Source organism: Colletes latitarsis, chromosome 10 (genome assembly GCF_051014445.1).
Source record: "Colletes latitarsis isolate SP2378_abdomen chromosome 10, iyColLati1, whole genome shotgun sequence".
NCBI classification, from domain to species: Eukaryota; Metazoa; Arthropoda; class Insecta; order Hymenoptera; family Colletidae; genus Colletes; species Colletes latitarsis.
The window spans coordinates 13082379-13088974 of record NC_135143.1 but is presented as its reverse complement, the minus strand read 5'-3'; positions in this window follow the sequence as shown (position 1 = coordinate 13088974).

Here is a 6596-nt window from a genome sequence, read left to right as displayed (position 1 = left end):
GCTTTTGCGATTAAATTGATTTACCATTATATCCAACGTTTTCGAGATCGCGCAAAGTCTATGCAATTTGTACCTCAACTATCGTCGGGGCTGGTGATAACGAGCGCGGAAATAACGAGATCACGGCTGGCAACGAGCAAAAATCCATAACGATAGTAATTTGCACGCTGTCCGGCACGATTGTTCGCATTTATAACGAGACCGTCGTACAGATGTAAAACATTTCTTCTCTTTTTTTCATTAAATTGTATAGTATTGTAATTTACTTTGATATTATCGAGTTATCGAACGAACAAATTTACTCGTTGCTTACGAAACGCCAGTACGAAATTTCAAGTCGGTCGTTCTTCGAACCTCTAAATATTAACCCCTTGCCGTATAATAACGAGTCTGACGCAAGTTCTTAATGTCACTCATCATCAAGTCTTACGTATTAAAATCAACACATTTTTACATTCACTAGGTATTCATGAAACAAATCTATTCTTTTCTGTGGCCATTCCTTGTACGATCAAATTTAAATAAAATTGAGTAGTATACGTTTGAAAAGTTATTTGGAATTGAATCGTACGTCAAGGGGTTAAAGTTGCGTATTTTAGACGCTGTGTAACGAAAACAGTCGATCGTTTCTGCCCCCGAAAAGAAGAAGAGCCCATCGAGAGCCATTATCGTGGGACGTTGGTTCGTTTCCAAGATGGAGGCGATTCATTGCCAGATGAAAAGCGTACCGTAGGATTCCCACCTGTTTCGCCGTGGAAGGTCGATTCGTTTTCAACGGGTTAAATCGATTATTGTTTCCCAGTAGGCGACCTTATCTTCTCGAGTGCAGGCTGCACCTCCGCGACACACGGTGCCATTAAACTTTCGCCCGCTGTTTCGTGGACGTTTATTAAGGCGTGCCGTGCATACTGATTCTCGCGGAGTCGGAACAACGTAAATACACAGGAACACCGACGTTGACTTAACTTTTCGAGAGATTTATGGTAATCCGTTCCCATTGTTATCGGCGATAATTGAAATTTAAGAAACTATAACGGACAACGGTAGTGGATTCGAGAAAACAAAAATTATTATTCGTTTCACATTGCATTCTATAAATACTTTTCAAATTAAATTCGTCCCATATCCTAATTAAATCACGTTACAGATATTTTATTACGATTAAAGTCTCCCATACCATAAATAGTTCACACGGTACACGTGTTACACATAAAAAAAAAACAAAAACAAACAAGAAACGAAATACGCTAACAGAAGTGGTTCCATCGCCGATTAAGCAGTTCGAGATGCACATGCAGTCTTCCTTTCTGCGTTCCGAGCAAGGCTACGATCGCGTCGTGTTGCTATGGGGACCATATTCTGTTCATTGTCTCTCTTCGTCTCTTCTTCTTCTCCTTACATCGTCCACGTTCGATACTCTTTCCTTCCGTGGGATTTCTTTCGGTTCTGGGAGAAAATCCATCCTCTCGGGTCCGGACGTTCCTGTAACCATGGCGATGGAGTCGACCTTAGAAAGCACGGGACAATGGAACGAAATCCGTGGTCAGGTTCTTGTAATTAAATCTATAATGATAATTTATCGCGACCGTGCAGCCCCGGGCTTCAACGCGTTGGACACACCGTGTGTACCTTTGCAGAAAACTTACACGTTCATCGCGAGGGATGAATGGACCCTAAGGAAACGATGGCGCGAGAAACTCACGCGTGAAACTTACGCACGCAATGTTGATTTTACGGAGAATAAATTGACTCAGATTTATACAGGGTGTTCAGCTACCCCTGGGAAAAATCTTAATGGGGGATTCTAGAGGCCAAAATAAGACGAAAATCAAGAATACCAATTTGTTGATGGAGGCTTCGTTAAAAAGTTATTAACAATTAAATTCAAAAATTTCAAATCGTTCTGGAAAAATTATTTTCGGTTGTGGGGATGAATTACAATCATTTTTGGTGAATACACATACTTCCGAAATCCTATCCACTATCGAGAAAAAAATTCGAGTAAGTGCTGAAAGTTTTGGGTGAAAAAAAAGACTTTCGAATCGTCTTGGAAAAATTATTTTTAGTTGCAGGAGTCAATTGCAAGCATTTTTGGTCAAGAGACATACCCCCGAAATCCTACGCATTTTCGAGGAAAAAATTCCTTACCGAAAATATAATTTCCGGTCAGAAATGTCTGCCCGAATTTTTATGCGAATCTTTAAAACGTCATAACTTCTGAACGGATTGGACGATTTTAATGTTTAAAAAAGCAAACTACGCGTATTTTGGTGGAGAATATGTACAAATCGCAAAAATATTCGAAAAGTTGGTCCTTGACCCCGCAAAATGAGAAAAACCCCATAAGAATGGTCCAATTTTCAAACAGCCATAACTCCTACAATTGTGAATATATTTCAATGAAACTTTTTTCTGAAGTAGAGCTCATGGGTACATACAAAAAAGTATTAGACAACTTTTCTGTAGGGCGTCAAACAAAATTACTAAAAATTGAAAACGAATTTTTAAGAAAAATCGACAGGGGGTAGGTGCCTACATTTTTCGGCGAAAAAAAAAAATTTCGAATCGTTCTGAAAAAATTATTTTTAGTAGCGGGGGTCAATTACAATCATTTTTGGTCAATAGACATACCCCTGAAATCCTACCCACTTTCGAGAAAAAAATTCGAGTAGGTACTTCAATTTTTAGACGAAATTAAAAAATTTTAAATCATACTAAAAAAATTATATTTAGTTACAGGGGTCAATTACAATCATTTTTAGTCATTATACATACCCCCGAAATCCTACGCATTTTCGAGAAAAAAATTGTTTACCAAAAATCTAATGTGAGGCCAGAAATGCTTCCTTGAAATTTCATGCATATCTTTAAAACGTCATAACTTCTGAACGGATTGGACGATTTTGATGTTTAAAAAAGCAAACTACGCGTATTTTGGTGGAGAATATGTACAATTCATAAAAATATTCGAAAAGTTGGTCCTTGATCCCGCAAAATGAGAAAAACCCCATAGGAATGGTCCAATTTTCAAACAGCCATAACTCCTACAATTGTGAATATATTTCAATGAAACTTTTTTCTGAAGTAGAGCTCATGGGTATCTACAAAAAAGTATTAGACAACTTTTCTGTAGGGCGTCAAACAAAATTACTAAAAATTGAAAACGAATTTTTAAGAAAAATCGACAGGGGGTAGCCTAAATTTTTCGGCGAAAAAAAAAATTTTCAAATCATTCTGAAAAAATTATTTTCGGTTGCGGGGCTCAATTACATTCATTTTTGGTGAATATACATACTTCCAAAATCCTACCCACTTTCTAGAAAAAATTCGAGAAGGTGTGAAATTTTTCGACGAAATTAAAATATTTCAAATCGTTCTGAAAAAAATATTGTTAGCTGTGGAGGTCAATTACAATCATTTTTGGTGAATAGACATACCCCTGAAATCTTGCGCATTTTCGAGGAAAAAAATTCAGTATGGTCGGAACTTTAAACGTTAATAACTGTTTAACGAAGCCTTCATCAACAAATTGGTATTCTTGATTTTCGTCTGATTTTGGCCTCTAGAATCCCCCATTAAAATTTTTCCCAAGGGTGGCCGAACACCCTATATGTATCGATATGTTTTGCAGGATTTGGAACATGTGGTTTTATGTACATGCGTAGCAAATATTCTTGAAGTATGCACCCAGTACTAATTGCATGTCACAGATGTCGCGTAACTATTAACGAGTACATTGAGTAAATTCTTCGTTGCCGACACATTTAGGTAGATATCTTATATTTATACATACACACGATACGCGCATGAAACGAAACAATTTCACGGCGGTTCATCTTTCCGGGGACTCCAACCATGACATCCGGTGTACGCGACGCATTCTTTCATAAATTTTCATCGGCTTTAATCGTACTCGCTTCGGGGTGGTTCGTTCGCGTAGTCGCGCTTCGGTTTCTATGCATTGAATATTTATAAGCTAGTCGTCATTATACCATCGCAATTCGCGTAATTACAGATCTCACCCACGCTGTTCCGACATTCAATTTGTCCGAGTAACAGAAACCTAGGCCCCGACTACTCGCGTCGAAAGTAATCTAGCCTAATCCAGACCATGCTGATCTTTAACCCGTACCAGTCCAACTCAGTCCACGTTTCGTATTCGTCCAGAAATTTTATTATATCTAAACTCTGACTCATGTCTAATACAAGCCCTTATGCCTGAGCCTTAAGTGGACTCTCAATCTCAACTGAATTATTTTATTTAATGTTCATTTTTACCAAACTGGTAAATGGAAATCAACTTTCCTTCAAAGCATTAAAAAAATAATGAAGTGATAGAAGATTATATAAATTTTCAAGTAATTACATTGGCATATATTAAATAATTATTAGTTTGATCAAGGGTTAAATTAACCCAGACTATCCTTGCATCTACCCAATATTAGTCAAAATGGTCCTAACTTAGTACAAGTATATTTCATATCTAATCCATGTAAGTCTAATCTAATCTAAAACATTCTGTTATGTAAGTTCTATTACTCCAGCTCAGACTCGACTACTTAAACTATTCTGCCAGTGTACCTATATTGATTTGAGCTGACCAAAATCATCCTGACGTCTAATCCATATTAGTTTAGTGTCTAACGCAGATCCAACTGCCTAATACAGTCCAGGTTTCATACGTATGCAGAATTTCTATTACGACTGCGTAACTAGGACCTGAACTTGCAGGTAACTGAACTTTAGTCTGCAATATCGGTTACACCGAATGTCAATAGAGGCCGCAAGAGAGCAAGAACGGACTCTCGCAAGCTTTACTTTAGAAAATGGTGCGATTCTTGGCTAGCTCGTACCTTTGAATTAATTTGATTGCATCGAACAATGATATTATAGTCGTAAAGATAAGAGGAATATTAGAAATACAAGATGTACCGTAGCATGTGGGACCCAAAAAAGTTCTAAAAATGCATCCTATTTGGCCTTGTTTTCGAGTTATAGCGAGTTTCTTCTTCAACGCACCGTGTTTGCTCACGTTCGCAACAAATGTTCGAAATGAAATTTTTCTTTTTGCATCTGCTCTTCAATAATTCATACAACTAAGAGGAAATGTTTATAGAATACAAAGTTGATACAGATACTGAACTTCATTTGTAAACAGTGAGATAAGCATAGTTCATTCATTAACTTTTCTATACGACGAGTGATTTTAATGATACAGAATTCCTTCAACATGTGTATACTAAAAATGTGATAAGTATTTTTGTAATTAATATATTTTATTTAAATTTCCAGGAGTTATATGTAGATAATATTAGAACTTTTTTCTTGTATTATCGGAGAAATCACTAGAAAAACGTACACTTATCATAAAACGAGAATTCTCGTTTCCTGTCGGTAATGTGTTAATATATTTCGAAATAATTATACCAACATACAACTCCAATATTCCCATATAGTAGCAGCGCGTACATGTTTCCCTTATTATTCTCCTTGGCAATTTCGAGTGTCGATTTCTCGAAGCGAGATAAAATTTATAGCGTCGTTGTTATTCTCGGGGGTTCGTCAGACGTGCCACCCTGAAAATTAGCACTAGGGTCCGCTGAAAGCATTTGCAGTTCCTTCCGGAACGGGTTGCATTGTTTATAGGGTAACACCGGGAACAATGGATATTTATCAGAACATGTGTCGCAGCTTGCGTCCACCGGACATTGCAACCGTTTCGTCAGCGTCAGTTAACTGCCAATTCGAATCGCCCGCCATTTAAAAAGCTCGAAAATCAAACTCTCTAGATTTCAACGCGTATTCCAAGCACCTATATCTTTGTATATTACACAAACGTCATCCAGATTCAAGCAAACGACTAACCCTCGAGTAGATTATTGCAAGTTTAAACTAATAATTGCTTAACATATGTCAATGTAATCCTCCGTTAGTTCATTATTTTTTAAATGCTTTAATGGAAAGTTGATTTCTATTTACCAATTTGGTAAAAATCAACACTGAGTAAAATAATTCAGTCGAGATTGAGAGTCCACTTAAGGGCCAAGAAATACGGCGATTACGATGATTGAAAGTTCTTATAGGAAAACCCCTGTACGCGTATGTGCAAATCACCGTCCACGAAGCGTCGTTTACTCGAGGATCGCGATTCTCCCAGGCTCGTGTCCGTCGGATTTCGTGTGTTCTCGAGAGCGTATGTTCGAATTTGGCCCAGTATTTGAAAAACACCCCAAGTGCGTTCGTCCCTGGGATATGCAGTTCATTCACACGGCTGTGTCTCGCTAAATATAATATGGCGGTGACCCCAGTCCTCCACCGTCGACTCCCCTTCCCCATCCCTCGATTCCCCACTCCCTTCGATGCTTCCCTAATTCAACGCCCCTGTGATTACGTCTCTGCCCCCGCGTCCCTGTCCGGGTGGTTCCCTTCCTTTCACTTCGCTTCTATTCCCTTCCCTTCCTTGCTCTTCCCTCGACTTCCTTTCTTTTTTCTCTCTCTTTCTCTCTCTCTTTCTTTTTCCTACCTCCCACCAGATCCCTCTTTCTCTTTCTCCCTCTCTGATCGCTTTCCATTCTACTCCGCTGCAAGAAAAACCA